An 18676-nucleotide genomic window follows, 5' to 3' on the forward strand; every position below is an offset into this window, starting at 1 on the left:
GAGCTCTGTGGGTACCCCCATCTCCTGTAATCACCTCATCAATCTGGCTCTGGGCACTGTATCAAATGCTTTGCGGAAGTCCACAAAGCTACAATAAATCCGTCGCCCATGCGACCTGCCCTCCTCAATAATGGCCCGGAGAGTCAAGATGTGGTCAAGAGTAGAGAAACCTCTCCTGAACCCTGCCTGTCCCTCTGCTCGAATGCCAACTCTCTCTGCCCATCTACTCAACTGCTGCTCAAGAATGGATGCATACAATCGTGCTAGTGTGTGACCAATCATAATCGCACATAGCACGATTGAACATCACTGCTAGAAGCTCTGCCAGCATGTCTCTCGCATGAATAAAGTGCTCAGCGACCAATCCATCATGATCATATGCTCTCCCAGTCTTCATCCTATCAATGGCCTTCCTTACCATCTCTGCGGTAAAGAAAGTACATGTCTGTGGGCATGGTGCTGGCGGGTCAGGAAAAGGTGTCTGTCCAGGAACTGTATATAGAGATGCTGCATAACTACCCCAGACCTCTGTAGAAGTGATGGCCAAAGCAGGGGAGGACTCATGAAACAGACACCAAGCCTCCCTGGAGTCCTGGCTCAAGAACAGCTGGTATAATTCTTGCTCTAGCTGAGCAAGGCCGGCCTGCTTCTTCCTTCGCACAAGACGTCGGAAGGCAATACGTGACTGTCGGTGAGTAGTGACTCCCAAAGCAACCTCCCGCTGCAGTCGGGCTCTGGTCTCTCTGCACTCCTCATCATACCAGCTGTTCTGGGGCATACATCTAGAACGCTATCTCTGTCCAGGCTGAGTATGTGGATATGCCTCTCTCGCTGCATCATGTAAAGTCTCTGTCAGTATATGGGTCAACTCCTCCAAAGGTCTCCCTGGCTCCTCTGTGTACAGACGTTTATAAATCCCATCTGTGTAGACAGCATCAGTCTCTGAGGTAAAAGTATATCGAGTGTGATCTGCCCCTCGTGTCCTCTGAGCTGTGGTAAAGTGAAAAGAGATAGTCAATGTCAACAATGCATGATCCACTACTACCCCAATGGGCCGAGATCCAACTGTGAAGTCCTCAATGCATGAAACAAAGCTGGGCATAGCCATAACATAATCCACTGTGCTAGCACCATGTCTATGTGGAAAGCAAGTAAATCCAGCTGCTGACGGAAACCTCTGCAAGCCATTAAGTATGGCCAACCCATGTGCAGTCCCCATATCTACCAAATATCTCCCATACTCTGTGCACTCCACATCCTGTGAGCGTCTGTCTAATCCCATATCCAGAGTGTCCAGCTCTCTCAGCATCTCCTCCGAGGTATCATAAAAGGCTGTCTGGCGGTTGCCCGTCCGGGCATTAAAGTCCCCTAACAGGATGATGTCTCCATCCCTAGAGAACTCCCATATGTCATCATCTAGCACAGAGAAAGGAGACTGCCCTCTAGGTGCTGCATATGTCGATGTACTAGGAGCAAAATAGCATATGGCAATATACAGGAATCTGCCTGTGTCGGCCCTCAGTCTCACCCACATATATCTGGCCTGATCATCTCTCCGAACGATGTGTAGAAGTGGTTGCAGCTCCTCCCTGAAAAGAACTGCCACCCCTCCTGATCCTCTACTACTGTGTACCGATCTCGTCCCTACTCTGCAAGCTGTCTCCCATCTGTATCCTGTCACCTGTGGCATCATCTGACCAGGAGCCTGGTGAGTCTCCGAGTAGAAGACTATATCTCTATCTCTAAAGCTGTCCTCAAAGGCACCTACATCAAGTCTGAGGGATCCATTGCAGTTCCAGGCTGCCAGCTTTAATTTGGTCCCATAGGTCTCGCACCGTCATGTAGAGCGTCGCTCCACGATGACCACCCGCCCTTCTCTATAAAATGCTATCTTTCCCTTTTCTCTTGCCGCTCTAATCTCTAGCATAACTTCCTTCATATGTGCAAGCTGTGAAAGAGTAAGATCATCACCAAGAAAAATGCCTGTATTCTTTAAAGTGGGTCGTCTCTTCAAGAACTCCTTCTTCGCCTCAATAGAGGGGAAGCGAAGTATGAGAGCTCTTTCCTTTGATGTTTCCCCGTTGCCTCTGCTTTTTTTGCCCACTCTCCAAGCTTTTGTGTGTGCCGAACTATCAATCCCCATCAACACCATAAGCTCTTTCACCTCCTCTTCAACTTTATCCTTGTCTTTAAGGCCGGTAATCCTCACATGCAAAGCACGTGTACGTCTTCGTTGTTCCTCTTCCAAAGTCATGTTAATGATTGTAGGTGTAGGGGTTGTTCTCTCCTTACCTTTACCCTTCTTGGCGACCTCTATCCACTTCTCCGCTTCATCCATCTTCTTTTGCGTCTTGGTGATGACTTCCACCCATGAGGAAGTCTTTGCTTCATGCTGCTTCTCTTCTTCCTTAATTGCCCGTACTTGTTCTTTGATAACCTTGAGCTCTTCTATCATTGATGGCTGAATTTCACCGTCTTCAAGTCCACCATTTGCCTTGGCCTCTGCAAGCTCCCTCTGAAGAGCTGAAATTACGCCTTTGAGCGTGTTGACTTCCCCGTGAAGGTCTTTGACTTCCGCTAAGAGGTCCTCCTTCTCCTCTTTCCACCGCTTACCCTCATTGAATACCATTTGGAGAAAGTTGGCTTTCTCCTTCCACCATCCCTCCATCTCTGCCTTCCATTCCTTCATTTCCTTTTCCACATTTGTTATCCTCTTGTTTGTGACCATAAAGGTCGCCTTCATCGGGTTGCGCAAGGGGGAAGCCATGGAAGAAGCGAGAGAGAGAGAGAGTTATGCTGCTGCCTTGGGGGCCTGAGCAAGGGTCGGTGGGAAAAGGGGGCCGAGCGACCAGCCTAACGCATAGATAGACTGGCCATTGCCAGCAGAACTGTGCGGCAAGGCGAACTGGCGAACTGGCGAGGCGGCCGCACTGGCGAACTGGCGAGCAGAGGCGGAATGAGAGAGGCGGGCAGACAGGCGAAATGAGAGAGGCGGGGCAGACAGGCGAAATGGGAAAGGGAGGGCACACAGGCGAAATGGCGAGCAGAGCAGAGGCGAACTGGCGAGGCGGGCAGAGGCGAAATGAGAGAGGCGGGGCAGACAGGCGAAATGAGAGAGGCGGGGCAGACAGGCGAAATGGGAAAGGGGGGGCACACAGGCGAAATGGCGAGCAGAGCAGAGGCGAACTGGCGAGCAGAGCAGAGGCGAAATGAGAGAGGCGGGCAGACAGGCGAAATGAGAGAGGCGGGGCAGACAGGCGAAATGGGAAAGGGGGGGCACACAGGCGAAATGGCGAGCAGAGCAGAGGCGAAATGAGAGAGGCGGGCAGACAGGCGAAATGGAAAAGGGCGGGGCATACAGGCGAAATGGCGGAGCAGAGCAGAGGACACAGGCGAAATGGAAAAGGGCGGGCAGACAGGCGAGAGAGAGAGAGAGAGAGAGAGAGAGAGAGAGAGTGCTGAAAGCTTGTAAACTCCATTCTCCACTCCACCTTCCCAAATCACGTGGCCTGTTGGTTTGTCCCGAAGAGCAACAAAATGCTCATCAAACTCCACCCGTACGCCAGTCTTGCAAACCTGATGCACTGACAACAGATGAAAACCAAGTGCCGAAACATACAATACCTGGGAGGAATGCTTCCTCCCTCTGCCATTGGGAACTATCTCCATCCTGCCCTCACTGTGAACTGGGATAGTGGACGTATCCCCAGTAAGAATATGACCATAAAGCCTGCAGAGATCTTGTAAACCGGAACGGGAAGGAGTCAAGTGCCTGGAAGCACCACTATCTAGAATCCACTCTCGAGTATCCATTGCGGAGAATCCTCCAATCTCCTCCTTGCCTGAAGAAAATGAAACATCGGTGTCCATCACCTCCAGGTGCACAAAAGCCGGAGTCTTCATGATTGCTGTTAAAGAATCTTCACCCTTCTCGGTCTTCCGCTTGGGACACTGCCTCCAATAGTAGCCTTTCTCGCCACAATCATTACAGGTCCTCTCTGCCTTCAGTTTCTCGCTATCAGCGTCGGACTTCTTCTCAGAAGACTTCTCCGATGAAGCCTTCCCTTTGCCCGAGTTACGGCCTTTCGACCGTTGGCCAGTTAAGGCCTCCGAACCTCCACCCTGAGAAGGGTTCGTGAATCGTTCCTCTTGGTCCAGGACCATGGACACAAGCTCCTCCCACGTGATGGTGCTGAGCATGTCACTTGTAATCAAAGATGAGTAAAATGCTGAGTATGAAGAGGGCAAATGTGACAGCAACGTTATGGCCATGTCCTCTGACGATATCTCCTTCCCAGCCTGAAGAACTTCCTGCTGAAGAGTCTGCAGCTTGTTAATATGCTCCCGCATCATCGACGACTTTGCAAGGTTCATAACCCGCATCTGTACTTCCAAGGAAATCCTCTTCATGGGCGATACCCTGTTGTAAAGAGAGGCCAATGTGTGGGAGTATGAAGAATTAGGGTTAGGTTAATTCATGTGTGGGAGACATACACAGAGAAGAACAACAAGGGAGAGAGAGAGAGAGAGAGAGTTGTAGGGATAAGTCAACTCATAATGCATGAGTGTGTGACTCCCCTATCACACATGTATATTGCACTAGTACACATAGTGCACTTAGTACATTAAATGTACTAAGTGTACTATGTACTATAACTTATGGGCTTGTACACACTATAAGAGTGGGCATAACGCCTTTACCCCAACAACCTCCCACTTAAAGGCAAAGTGCCCTTAAGTAAAGGAAAAGAAAAATCAGCATGTACATGATAATATACAAGGCCATATCAAGGCTGAAAATGGCCTCATCCAATGCCCATCAAGTGTCTGCAATGAGCAAACCGCTCCGGAGGCAAACTCTTTGTCAACAGATCAGCCAGGTTGTCATCCGTATGAATCTTAACAAGCTGAATTTGCTTGTTCTCTATCACCTCTCTGATGAAGTGATACTTCACATCCACATGCTTCGTCTTTGCATGAAAGACAGGGTTCTTTGCCAACTGGATGGCACTCTGACTGTCACAATGCAACAATGGAATATCCCCTGTATAGCCCAAATCAACCACTAACCGAGATAGCCATAATGCCTCCTTGCAAGCCTTTGTGGCTGCAATATACTCGGCCTCTGTAGTAGATAAGGCTGTGCACTTCTGCATCCTGGATATCCATGACACAGCACCTCCTGTGAATGTAAACACATAACCGGTAGTAGACTTCCGGTTATCTGGATGACCGGCATAATCCGAATCCGTGTAACCATGCACTAATGCATCCTGTTTGCCAAAACATATGCACATATCCTGTGTGCCCTTCAGGTATCTCATGACACCTTTCACTGCTTCCCAATGCTTCTTGCCAGGGTTGGCCATGTATCTAGAAACCACTCCCACTGCAAATGCAATGTCCGGCCTAGTAGCAACCATGGCATACATGAGACTGCCACAAGCTGAAGCATACGGAATCTTGGCCATATCAGCCGTGTCACTATCCGACTGTGGGCTGTCCATAGCACTGAGTTTCACATATGGAGGCAAAGGAGTACTAGTCTTCTCCCCCCCGTCCATATTGAACCTCTGCAAGACTTTGCCAATGTATTCCTTCTGAGACAAATACAACACATGCTGATTTCTGTCCCGAAGTATCCGCATACCCAAGATGTGATTTGCATCACCCAAATCCTTCATATCAAAGGTTTCATGCAGCCTCTGCTTCAAGGTATCCATCTCCTTACGAGATTTCCCGGCAATCAGCATATCATCAAAATACAAGATGAGGATCAATAGACTGCCATCCAAAGCTTTCTTGGTGTACAAGCAGTGATCTATGTCACTTCTCCTGAATTTCTGGGATTTCATGAATGTATCAAATTTATGATACCATTCCCTTGGTGCCTGTTTGAGCCCATAAAGACTCTTTTTCAGCTTGCATACAAGCTTCTCCTTTCCACTCACTGCATAACCCTTTGGCTGCTGCATATATATCTCCTCATGGAGATCACCGTGAAGAAAAGCAGTCTTCACATCCATCTGAATCAAGTCCAGATCATCATGCGCAACCAAAGCCAACACAGCTCTAAGTGTGGTCATTTTGACCACTGGAGAGAAGATCTCATCAAAGTCCACACCATATTCCTGCTTGAAGCCCTTAGCCACTAACCTGGCTTTGTATCTTGGCTTTGCATCTGGTGCAACTTTGAGCCTGTAAACCCACTTGCATGGCAAAACCTTCTTGCCTGCAGGCAAATGCACCAACTTCCAAGTTCCATTTTTATGCAGAGAATCCATCTCTGACTTCATCGCACGCTCCCATAGAGCCTTGTCTGCCCTCTGTAAAGCCTCTTTATAACATGAGGGCTCCCCACAGTCAGTAAGCATCAAGTAGTCAACCCCTGGAACAAACCTGTCAGGGGCTCTGGAGGGTCTTGTGGACCTCCGTACCCAATGACCATCATTTGCAAGTTGCTGTCCAGCCTGCATATCACCCATTGGTGGCTCCTGTTCCATGCCATAAGGCTGAAAAATCATGCCCGGTATCTCCTCTAACTGTGGTATATCCATAGGGATATCTTCTGCCATCTCTGGCTGTCCATTTGGACCATTTTCAGCACCATTTAAGGGCTGGTTTTCCTGCTGTAATGGCTGATTTACAGCCCTTGGTTGTTGTCCATGATGTCCATCGTCATCAAAGGTGACTCTGCTAGGCTCCTGTTGCCTTGCAGGCTCCTTATACATGCATGTTTCATCAAAAATGACATCATTGCTGCGTATGATCTTTCTATTCATGGGATCCCAAAGTCTATACCCCATTTCACCTCTGTCACCATATCCTAGGAATATGCATTTGTGAGACTTAAGATCAAGTTTGGTGCGCATTTCCCTGCGTATGTGCACGTACGCAACGCAACCAAACACTCTCAAGTGCTTGTATGACGGAGGCTTCCCTGTCCATACTTCCTCTGGCACTTTCCCACCAAGCCTCGTGTTAGGTGACCTGTTTATAAGGTGAACGGCTGTCATAACAGCTTCAGCCCAAAAACCATGAGGTAATGCAGCATGTGACAACATAGAACGGACCTTCTCCTGAATGGTCCTGTTCATCCTCTCTGCTGTCCCGTTTTGTGGAGGATCATAAGGAGTAGAGAGCTCCCTCTTGATGCCTTTAGCATCACAAAAGTCCTGAAACTGTTTGGACATATACTCTCCACCATTGTCGGAACGCAAAGCCTTCAGTGTTTTGCCAGTTTGATTCTCAACAAGAGCAACAAACTTCTCAAACACTGAGAATGTATCACTCTTCAAACGAAGAGGATAGACCCACACCTTACGTGTGGCATCATCTATAAAAGACACAAAATATTTTGCCCCTCCCAAAGAAAGCTGAGGCATCTCACATACATCTGTATGCACAAGCTCTAACTGAGCATCTTTCTGTCCAAGAGCTTTCTTGTGGGGGCACTGTAGTTGCCTACCATATATACAATGCTCACAAAACTGAAAACTTGAAAACTTTAGAGAAGGCAAGTAACCCAAACAAGACAATTGCTCCATTCCCTTGACACTCATGTGTCCCAACCGGCTATGCCACACAGAAATTTCCGGCAGCTCGGTTGCATTTACATTAGCATGGTGACAAACACCTGCATGCATGAAATAAAGAGTGTCCACCTTAGAGCCTCTGGCAACAACCAGTGAGCCCTTACTAATCTTCCACTTTCCACTACCAAATGTGGTAACATAATCAGCATCATCAAGCTGTCCAGTAGAAAGCAGATTCTTCTTGATCTCAGGCACATGCCTAACATCATGGAGCATAAGCTGTGAGCCATCTGAAAACACAAGCCTCACATCACCTCTGCCAAGAATCTTGCATGCATGGTTATCACCCAAATAAACCACTCCTTCATTGCCAGCAGTATACCTGACAAACAAGTCTCTGCAACCTGTGACATGAAAGGAGGCACCTGAATCAATGATCCATGAGTGCATACCATGACCACCTGTAAGAAGTGAATGTGCATCAAGTGAAGACGTAAAGAGGACCTCATCCTCACTGCCACCTGCATGTGACACATTGATTTCTTCAATCTTGTCTCCACTTTTGCCCTTTGGCTTTACATCTTTGGCTTCATCTTTCTCTTTGTCTTTGCCTTTTCCCTTTTCCTTTTGATCATTTTTCCATTTGTAGCATTGCTTTTTAATGTGTCCCTTCTCGCCACAATAATGGCATTCCAAATCCTTTTTGGAGCGAGACTTGCTCCTTCCCCGTTCTTGGCTTTTTCCCCTTTGCTGGGATCTCCCACGTGCATTCATTGCATTGGACTTTCCAACAGAGTTGTTCTTCCTGTTCATCTCCTCTTGAAGAAGAGCACCCTCAACATCTACATATGACAGCATAGCATTCGAATTGCTAGTGGCTGTCCTGAATGTGTCCCAACTCTCTGGCAAAGTGCATAACAGAAAAGTGGCTTTGAACTCATCGTCCATTGCCAACTTTTGATTAATGACCTGGCTGACAATACCATTAAACTCATTTAGATGGGCTGTCATAGACGCCCCTTCCTTCATCTGAAGACCTATGAGTTTCTTCAACCAATACACTTTGCTTGAGGCACTTTGCTGGGCATACAATTCCTGCAATCTCTGCCACATTCCCCAAGCTGTCTTCTCTTCACGAATGCTGAAAAGTAATGAGTCTGACACAGACAACATGATAGTAGATCTTGCCAGCTCATCCATATCTTCCCACTCTTCAGCAATAAGAGAAGCGGGCATCACACCCCTTTCTTTGATAGGCTTGTGCTGCTTTTTTTGGAGCAACACATTGTAGCACTGGGTTTGCCAAATATCATAATTATGCGAGCCTTCAAGCTTCTTGATGTGAAGCAATGAAGAGCTCTCACCTGTGGTTGCCATAGCAATATGCAACCTGTCAATGCCTGACTCCCTGCAAAATGTGCAAACACTGCACCAAAAGCACACAAAGTGCTTACAGTTGTTCTCCCAAACTTTATCTCCCACTGCGGAAGCAAGAATGCAACTTTTCTCCCACTTTATGTGATGAAATCACCAAAATCTGGTTGCTGCAGATTTTGGACAGCACCTTAAATGTGCTTTGTTGCCCTTCCAAAGTATTGTACAGCAGTACCAAGTGCTCACCAATGATGTACCAAACCTGTACCGGCAAGTACAGCAGCTGAAATTGAACCTTTTGGTCACTCAAAACAATGTACAGCCATGCCAAAACATGCACAAAGCTGTGCCAAATCTGTACCAACAGGTACAGTAGCAATAGATGCTCTCCTGGCTGTCCAAATGAGTGAAAATCAGACTTTTACAGTCCCGTACACTGCATAAAACAGTCCCGAACAGAAATTGGGCAAAAGCCCCTTGACTGCAAGCTGATTTTTGAGGATTCAAGGCATAAATGTCTTGCCTGCTGCTTTGCCAAGCTCAACAAGCATACAAACTTGAAAAGCCCCTTGATTTAAGATCAATTTCTGATCATACATGGTACATCGACGCACATGAAGGCATCGTGTTTACGATGCTTCCCCTTGGCCACATATACATCCAATACATGAAAGCCCCTTGATTTACAGGCACATTGAGTGCTTGTAAGGCATTAGCACATTATCCACAGCGTCAAATGCGATTGCCTGCATGCAAATCAACCAAATCGACACAAAAGCCCCTTGATTTGCATTGCAATTTGCTGCAATTTTGCCCAAATGTGCGATTTTTCACATCATACAGCATGTATGAGTGCTTAATTGCACAATTACATCAAAAGCCCCAAATTTCGACATCCAATTTCCTGCAAATTGATCCTGATTGTGACCAATTTCCTGCAAATTGATCCTGATTGTGACCAATGTCACCCAATTTTGCCAATTTTGCTCAAAAATTGAGCAATTCGGCACCTATACCTGCTCAATTGCAAATCCCAAAAAAAAATTAAGGAAAATACCTTGTAATTTCTGATTTTTCTTCAATTTGCAGGCTGAATTTTGATTGCAGAGGCTGTTGCAGGAGAGGGGGGCAATTCTTGCTGATGTTGCTGCAGAAAGAGTGCTGCACGATGATGATGCTGCAATTTGCTGAATTTGGTGTTGCTTGGGCTGGTCACAGATGTGGCCCTGTTTGGGAAGGCGAAGGACCAGACATAAGGCGTTGGTGATAGCGATGGCTGTATCCTCACGGCGCCAACTCTTCCACGACAGCACAACTAAGCCGGGACAGACGCCAACTCGTCGAAGCTAGACTGGGTGAATACGACTCCTGAGGGAGAGTTGGCATCTCAAGTTGTTGACACTGCCCAACCAAGCCGTCGAAGAAGATCCCACGGGACAGTTGAAATCGCCCAGCTTCCACCGCCTTCACCTGCGTATCTTACGCCTTGTAACCAGCCGACGACTTCACTACGAATGAATGGTTTTACGCCTTCGCTTGCGTATCTTTACGCCATCGCTCCCAGCTGCCTTCGCCTTCGTAGTAGCTTTACGCTTGATGTGGCCAGGCGCCTTGCTGCAAGCCTACATAAGTTGCAGAGAGAGAAGAGCTACGCTTTCCTACGTTCAACACAAACAGCTGTAGGCGCCTAGCTCCACCATCATGTTGGAAGTATACTGCACATGCAGAGAACTGCAGACTGGCTCTGATACCAGTTGTGTGGGAGTATGAAGAATTAGGGTTAGGTTAATTCATGTGTGGGAGACATACACAGAGAAGAACAACAAGGGAGAGAGAGAGAGAGAGAGTTGTAGGGATAAGTCAACTCATAATGCATGAGTGTGTGACCCCCCCTATCACACATGTATATTGCACTAGTACACATAGTGCACTTAGTACATTAAATGTACTAAGTGTACTATGTACTATAACTTATGGGCTTGTACACACTATAAGGGTGGGCATAACGCCTTTATCCCAACAGCCAAATGCTGCCATATACCTCTGGCCAACGTCATATGCTTTACATGATTGATTACTTGCGGTATGCAGTTGAGGAAAATAAACGAACGGACCCTGGCGTTGACACGATCCCACATCTGTGTCTGAGCCTCCCGATCCTTTCGGGTTGACGGTAACTCCCCTTCCTCTACTTCCGGCCGTGGAACACCAACGACGACGAAATCAGCGAGGTCGTAAGACTCCAGAACAAATTCCATCATAACCTTCCATATGACATAGTTGCTCCCGTCCAATTGACATTCCACCGGGAACGTGGTGGGGAGTGTCGGGATCTTCACATGCCTCTCGGCCATCTCAAACAGATCTGCCATTGCAGGGATGTACTCTGAAAAGGGTGGGTGGGTGGGAACAAAGAAGAACTAATACCTGCAAGTGGCTGTCCAACAAATCAGCCCGCCGTCCTCTTGCTTCTCCTCTTCCCGAACAGTCCCGTACGGTCCACCAATCAACCACACAACAGTCCCCCTCTTGCTCACACAAATCCCAAGACCTATCTAGAGCCTAGGCTCTGATACCATGTCAGAATACGCAACGGAGATGATGACCAGATCTGGGAACACTAGAGCAAAACGCATGCAGAAAAAAATACAACACAAGAGAGAGAGATGTAGGCGTGTAACTCTGCTCTGATATATATATATATATCCGCAGCAAAATGGAGTTGCTGAGCGGAAAAACAAGCACATTGCTGAGATTGCACGAGCATTATGATACACTAATGGTATGGGGCTGGGGGCCTATTTATATGCCCCCACATGAGCAGTCGGCCTGCTGAAAAAGGCTCCACGACTGCATCATCAATCGGCCAGCACCATGCAGCCAGTCGGCCAGCATTGAGGGTCCACGACTGCATCAAGTACAGTCGGCCAGCTCCAGTACACACATCTGATGTAGTCCGCCAGCAAATGGATCCTCTTGCCAACTCAGGGCAGCCTCCCAAGCCACAGAAAAAATGGGAAAAATAGGGGGAAAATGCGGAGAGTGGGGAAAAATGATAAAACACCTCATAAGGGCGGGCACACCCACAACAAAGGCCCTGGTGTATAAAACTAGACAGGAGATGACTTCTAACATCCTGTCCCTCGAAGGACAGTTGGTTTTCAGCCTCCGGAAGCCTCCGAAAGCCTCCCGCACACATAGTAGATGGTCAAATTGTGCTGCGGAAAGAAAGTGTGTTTTCCTACTATGGCGAGCTTCGACAATGAGAGAGACCAAGAACCTTGGGACCAAAGTGCACTAGGCAACCCAACTAGGGCATCAAGCATGAGTGTTACAAAGATGTTCGAACAGATGATGCGAGCAATCGCAGACCAGAGTACCAAGTTGGAAGAGCAGAAGGCTCAGATACTGGCTCTGGAAGAGCGCACCCATTCTCCAACACACGTTTTCCATCTCCTCCTCCCTCTCCTTCCGTATCCCAGATTCCAAATCCTCTACACAGGGACCCTCTCGCAAGGTCACAACCGCAACCGAGTTCGATGCTTGAGTTGCAGGTGCGTGCATTAGAGACCCGACAACGCGAAGACGAAGCCATGCGACGCGTGGAACATGAGCGTTACCTTGCAGCTTTGGACGCCAAATTGACACCAGTGGCTTCCTCAAATCATTTTCTCGAGAAAATGAACTTCAGTAAAAGTATAATGATAAACTCGACCCCATAACTCTTTATTCATGGTTACATCAGTTTGAAGCTTACTTTGCCGCAATTAGAAAGAATGATACTGACAAAGTGATCTTAGCCAGTTGGTACTTGGAAGGTGTGGCCATTCCTTGGTGGACCCAGTGGGGACATGCCCACACCAGATTAGGTATGGTAGCTTATGTGTGGAACGAGTTTGTCCACGACCTTAAGCAACGGTTTCTATTGCCCCGTTACCTTGAGCGACTCGAAGACGAGTTCAGTGGAGCGCGTCAAAATGCGCAACCAATCCTTCAGTTTGCCAATAGAATTTCGACTTTATGTTTGCAATTAGGCTTATCTAATACGGACAAGAAAGGGCAATTTTTGTATAGCCTTGACACGCAAATCTAGTGGGAGGTGCGTATGTTTAGGCCAACCACCTTCGAAGACGCACTCTCGCTTGCGCAGAGTGCTAAAATGAAGCACAATGGTGGCAAGCCCAAGACTTCCCAGCCGACTACTCCCAAGGCTACCGCCAAGGGGAGAAAAGGCCAAAACCAGACGAGATCTTCCCCAGGACAGAGCACGGGAGCCTCTGGCTCCAAGAACTCAAACAATGCGTCCAAGCTTACTCCATACTAGAAAGCAGAGGCAAGCAAGACAAGTGGCAAGTTGAGTGCTAAGGAGATTACTCAATACAAGGAGGAGGGTAGGTGTTTCTTTTGTCATACAAAAGAACACACTTCTCGGGAGTGTCCTAAGAAGACTGCCGCTCCAAAGACCACCGCCTCGGCCTCCACAGCTTCCGTGGTGAGTCCAGCTCCCACACAAACCCTAGTGGCTACCCCTAGTTCTTCAAATCCCAATGCTTCAGTTGGAGCAATCATTAGCCGAGAGCTCAAAGATAAGCAGAAGGACACCCATGAGCAAGGACGAATTGCTCAAGACCTTTGGCTACATAGGTGGCCAGAGAGTCGTCTTCTTCTTTGACAACGACAGCACGGAGGACGTGGTCACGGAACAGGCCGCTCGGCATGCCCGTTTCGTCTTGACTTTGATGGACAAACAAGTTGAGGGTTTTAGCACATGCATGACAACGAGCATCAAGTATGAAGCTCTAAGTGCTAAATTGGTTATTCAAGGCATAGAGTTTCTGCGTGATTTTATGGTTGCCTCTCTTGTAGGAGCAGACATAATATTAGGCATTCAATGGTTTCACAAGTTCCTTCCTGATGTCAAGTGGAACAAGCACACTTTCCAGATTAATCAGAATGTGTCAAATGCCCCAATAACCATTAAGTGTGAGCCAGGAATTCCAAACTTTCCACTCATAAGCCACTTGCAGGCTAAGCGAGCAATCAAGAAAGACGCACATTGTGCGATGATATACAGCCAAGCTACCCAGATGGTGGCCAGTGCTTCCGAGAAGTATTTGGCTCTCCATGAAAAGTTCCAGAAGATTTTTCTTTGGGACAATCTCCCTCCCCAGCTCCCCCCGTCCAAACCGGAGGACAACAAGATCGATCTCCTCCCAAGCTCGGAACCCCTGAGTAAGTTTCCATATCGCCTTTCCAAGACAATGGAATCAGAGTTGGACCGCCAACTCCAAGAATTGTTGCAATGTGGCTTCATCCACCCCAGCATGTCACCATTTCCAACATCGATCTTGTTTATCAAGAAGAAAGATGGGTCTTCTCGTTTGTGTGTCGATTATCGTGCACTCAATAAGCTGACTATCAAGAGTAGATTCCTGATGCCTCAAATAGATTATATTCTCGAGAGGCTGAACGGGACTAAGGTGTTCTAGAAACTCGATTTAAAGAGTGGATACCACCAGGTGAGGATTGTGAAGGAAAACATCCCCAACACAACCTTCCGTACGGAACGGACCCACCATGAATTTGTAGTCATGTCTTTTGGCTTGAAGAATGCCCCAGCTACATTCAACCGCATAATGATGCGTGTATTCCAAGAATTTATTGGAAAGTGTGTGTTCATATTTTTGGACGACATACTCGTATTTTTAGCTATGGTTGAGTAGCATGACATTGATGTGGAGAAAGTTCTGAAGTTGCTAGAAAGCAACGAGCTCTACGTCAATGAGAAGAAGTCAGAATTTTATTTGTTCGAGGTGCATTACCTTGGATATATAATTAGTGCAAAAGGCATTCAACTTGATCCGGCTAAGGTGGCCGAGATTGTCAATTGGGAAGTACCTCAAGCAGCTTATGACATTAGATCCTTTGTGGGTATATGCCAAGCATACTCCACCCACATAGACAAGTTTTCTGACCTCTCGACAAATCTCACCGATCTGCTTAAGGGTGTCAAGACAAGAAGACAACGGATTAGAATGACTCCACGAGCATTGGAGGCATTCAAGAACCTCAAGGTGGCTTTATCAGAAGCACCTTGTTTAGCACTTGCCTCATGGGACGAGCCATTTCAGGTGATCACCGATGCGAGTAACAAAATGGTCATCCAATAGCTTACATGTCTCGTAAGTTACTGCACGTAGAGAAGAATTACTCAATCTACGATTGTGAACTCCTTACAGTTATATAGGCCTTGAAACATTGGAAACATTTTCTTTACGACTGTGACTTTAAGGTTCGCACTGACCATCTGGCGTTACGTTGCATTCAAACAATGCCAAGTACACAGTGGAGTGACTGACAACACCGTTGGAGCCAGATATTCCAACAATTTGGTTGTATGATTAAGTACCTTCTAGGAAAGGCCAATCCAGTGATTGATGCTTTGAGCAAGAAGGGACAAGTGACTTTGATTCAAACCACTAGACTCGACCTTGTTAGTACAAGACTAGACGACATGAAGCACACGTATGCGGATTCTGAGAAATTCGGTACATAGTGGGAACATGCATTGGATGCTACAAAACCATGCCACTTTTTGATACACGATGGTTGGCTTTTCTACAAAGACCAACTATGTGTCATTAAGTCGTTTAGGGCAGCTCTTCTCCATGACACCCATGAAGCCATTACTGGTGGTCATAGGGGCATGAATTCGACTTTGGAGAAATTGGAACGGCAATATTATTGGCCAAAGATGAGGCACGATGCGTTTTTATATGTACAACACTGTGATATTTGTCAATGAACTTTGTTACGAATCTGCCTCCCAGTCCGGGTAAGCGTAATACTCAGTGCTTAACTATAGTTGATAGATTTAGCAAATTTGTTATGCTTATTCCATGCAAGGCCAATGTGACCACCGAGGATATAGCCCAATTGTTCATTCGGCATTGGTACCCGATTGGCGGGATTCCTAGGACCATAGTGTCAAACCGAGATGCCAAGTTTACCAATCATTTTTGGAGGGCATTGTTTGATAATTTTGGTACTAAATTAAAGTTTTCCAATGCATTTTACCCATAGACGGACAACCAGACAGAGATCTACAACCAGTTGGCCTTTGATGTGCTGAAGTGTTATGTCCACGATCGACAAGGTAAGTGGGAATCATATTTGCCTTTAGTTCAAGCTGTTTTAAATGATTCTTTTTCTTCAACTATTGGCAAGACTCCATATGAGGCAGTGTTTGAAAGACCATTCCAGTCGCTATTGACCAAGACTTCGTCTTCAATACCTTAAACGAACAAATTGACAGAGTCTTACCAGGAGATTTTGGAGTCAGTAATGGACAGGTTGGCTAAAGCGCAAGAGACCTACACTCGACACGCCAATCAAGACTAAAGGGATATGAAGTTTTCGGAAGGGGATTGGGTTTATCTTCGGATTATGAAGCAAAGGTTGAAGCAGGTGAGCAAGCGATGCCCAAAGTTGTCTTTCAAGAGCTTCGGACCTTTTCCCATCCACAAAAAGATTAACGAGGTTTCAATGAAGTTGAAACTACCTCCAAGTTGGATTATGCACGATGTGTTTCACGTCAGTTGGTTAAAGCCATATTCAGGTCCGATCCCTTCAAAAGTTAAAGACGAGGCGGAACCAGATATCATTGATGAAGCTGAAGTTATGGTTCCAGAACAAATCCTTTTGCACCGTTTCAAGCATGGCTCAAGACGAAGACAAAGACAATTCCTCACAAAGTTTCAAGACCGAGGGACCCACGAAGTAGTATGGCTTGACAAAGAGTTTTTCGACGACTATCCGACGTTATTGACGGATTATTTGGAGGCTATGCAGCTTCCGTCAAGTTAAGCAGAAGGGGATGTCACGTGCATCCCGCACTGGGATGCCACGTAGACATATCTGTATAGAAGGTGCACGACCTGGGATGGAAAACTGGTCCCATGTGAGCCCAATCCGAGACAAGTCAACCAAGGTTCCATTCCAGTCGTCCGAGGTCAGGTGTGCATTGTCCTGCACATGCGTCCAAGGTCAGGTGTGCATTATCTTGCACATGAAACAGTGCCAATCCGCGTTGTGAGTCTCCCTCTGGAATGATGTCAGTGGTTTTGTATCTGGTATGATACTGGATGCCAGATCACTGTGTAGACAGTTAGGGTTTGCATATAGGAAAGAGGCCAGTCCATAGGGCTACCCCAAGGACAATATGATGGGCATGGGGGAGGTGTAGAACCACCCCCATAGGGGCCAAGAAGGCCTTGGTTGTGCCCACTAGCCATGGGATGGCCATGGAAGGGCTGTAGGACAGCCCTAGGGCTCCTGGACAGGCAGCCGACAAGGTACACAGCCCTAGAGGACTGTAGGCCAAGTGTGGGGCAGCCCACACAGGCTGCCCAGCAGCCAAAAACACAGGCGCCTGATGGCCAGCAGCCCATTTAGGTGATGCACAAGTTTTCTAGCATTTAATGCTGATTTTCTGGTCGTGGGGTATTTTTCAATTAGCCAACTGGTGTTATTCCAGCCAACTAGCACCCTAGAGGGGTTACACATGCCACCGAATTTGTTTTCACCTTGGGAGAATATATCAATGGGTGTGTCTCAAGAGGTCACCGCGCAAAATGTTTCACTGCTGAAACGAAAAGTTGTTGAAACAATTTATTTTGGAACAAAACGTTTCAACACCGAGCAAGTGAACAATGAAACGATTATATGCATAAAATCTGAAGATTGGGGGGCCAAATCTGAAATTTCACATTTAGGCCTTCAATTTTTCAAGGTTTTGCTTTCTTCCTTCACAGTGCATTAGAGTTGGTGCAAACAAGTATTGTGATACATCTAAGCCGATGCACTAGTTACTAGAGTGTGGACGGGGGTGTTCTTCTCATGGATTATCAGAGCGGCCAACAATTGTTTTTCTTGGACGGTTGGATAAACGAAGTGATAAATCAGACGACAACACTTAGTCATACACACATATCTTTGCAAGTCTTTATGCCGACATAGCAACGAGGACAAAACATGAGCCTTCCCACTAGACACAAAGTGGTCTCGGAGTGTTCGAGAACTTGGGTACCTTGGATGAGCTTTGCTTAGACCTTTTCTTTCTATGAGAGGGCAATTTATATGGACACATTGCCGCTGAGGACAATCGCAATGCAAGCGGGGAAGACACACCTCACCCTAGGTACACGTGCTTGGCCTATAAGAATCAAGCAACAAGCACGCAAACAATCGGGTAACAACTTGGGGAGCAATCAGCGAGCAACAAGCACAGGAGACTAGCCAATGCAAGTGCCACATGGCAAGTGATGACGTGATAGATTAGGCAACAAGCCAACAGCACATATGCTAGCCAACCAACAGTAGGGAAGCATAGCATATATATACATATATTGAAAAATCATCATAATCATATGCATTTCTCAATGCTAGTCTTTCTACAAAGCGTTTCTCTTAAAGTAGGATGGCCAAGGAGATCTTAGGGGGATGGGTGGGCTGAGGACTGACATCTTCATTTCGTCAATCATCTTTGTACAAGTAGTATAGTTACACGCTTCTTTCTTGTACATAATACAGATCAATAATTTAGGACTCTTGTGTGTGCTGTTTGTGTGACTCCACCACTCTCTTCTATGAGTTGGGATTGGACGCACTTACTTGAGAGACTTCAATATAGTTCATGATGTGCAAGCAATAATGAAAGACCTAAACAGAGGAATGGTGGAAGGAAATGTTAGCAATCATCTCCTGTC

At 46.8% G+C, this 18676-nt stretch overlaps 1 protein-coding gene across 1 annotated transcript in view; it reads right to left on the minus strand.

The window, feature by feature from the left end:
- LOC147610648 (uncharacterized) overlaps window positions 1–18676 on the minus strand; it is a 50860-nt gene that overhangs the window by 18528 nt on the left and 13656 nt on the right. The window lies entirely within an intron of this gene.

Source organism: Cibotium barometz, chromosome 49 (assembly GCF_041138505.1).
Source record: "Cibotium barometz isolate CiBa-2024 chromosome 49, ASM4113850v1, whole genome shotgun sequence".
Taxonomy (NCBI): Eukaryota; Viridiplantae; Streptophyta; class Polypodiopsida; order Cyatheales; family Cibotiaceae; genus Cibotium; species Cibotium barometz.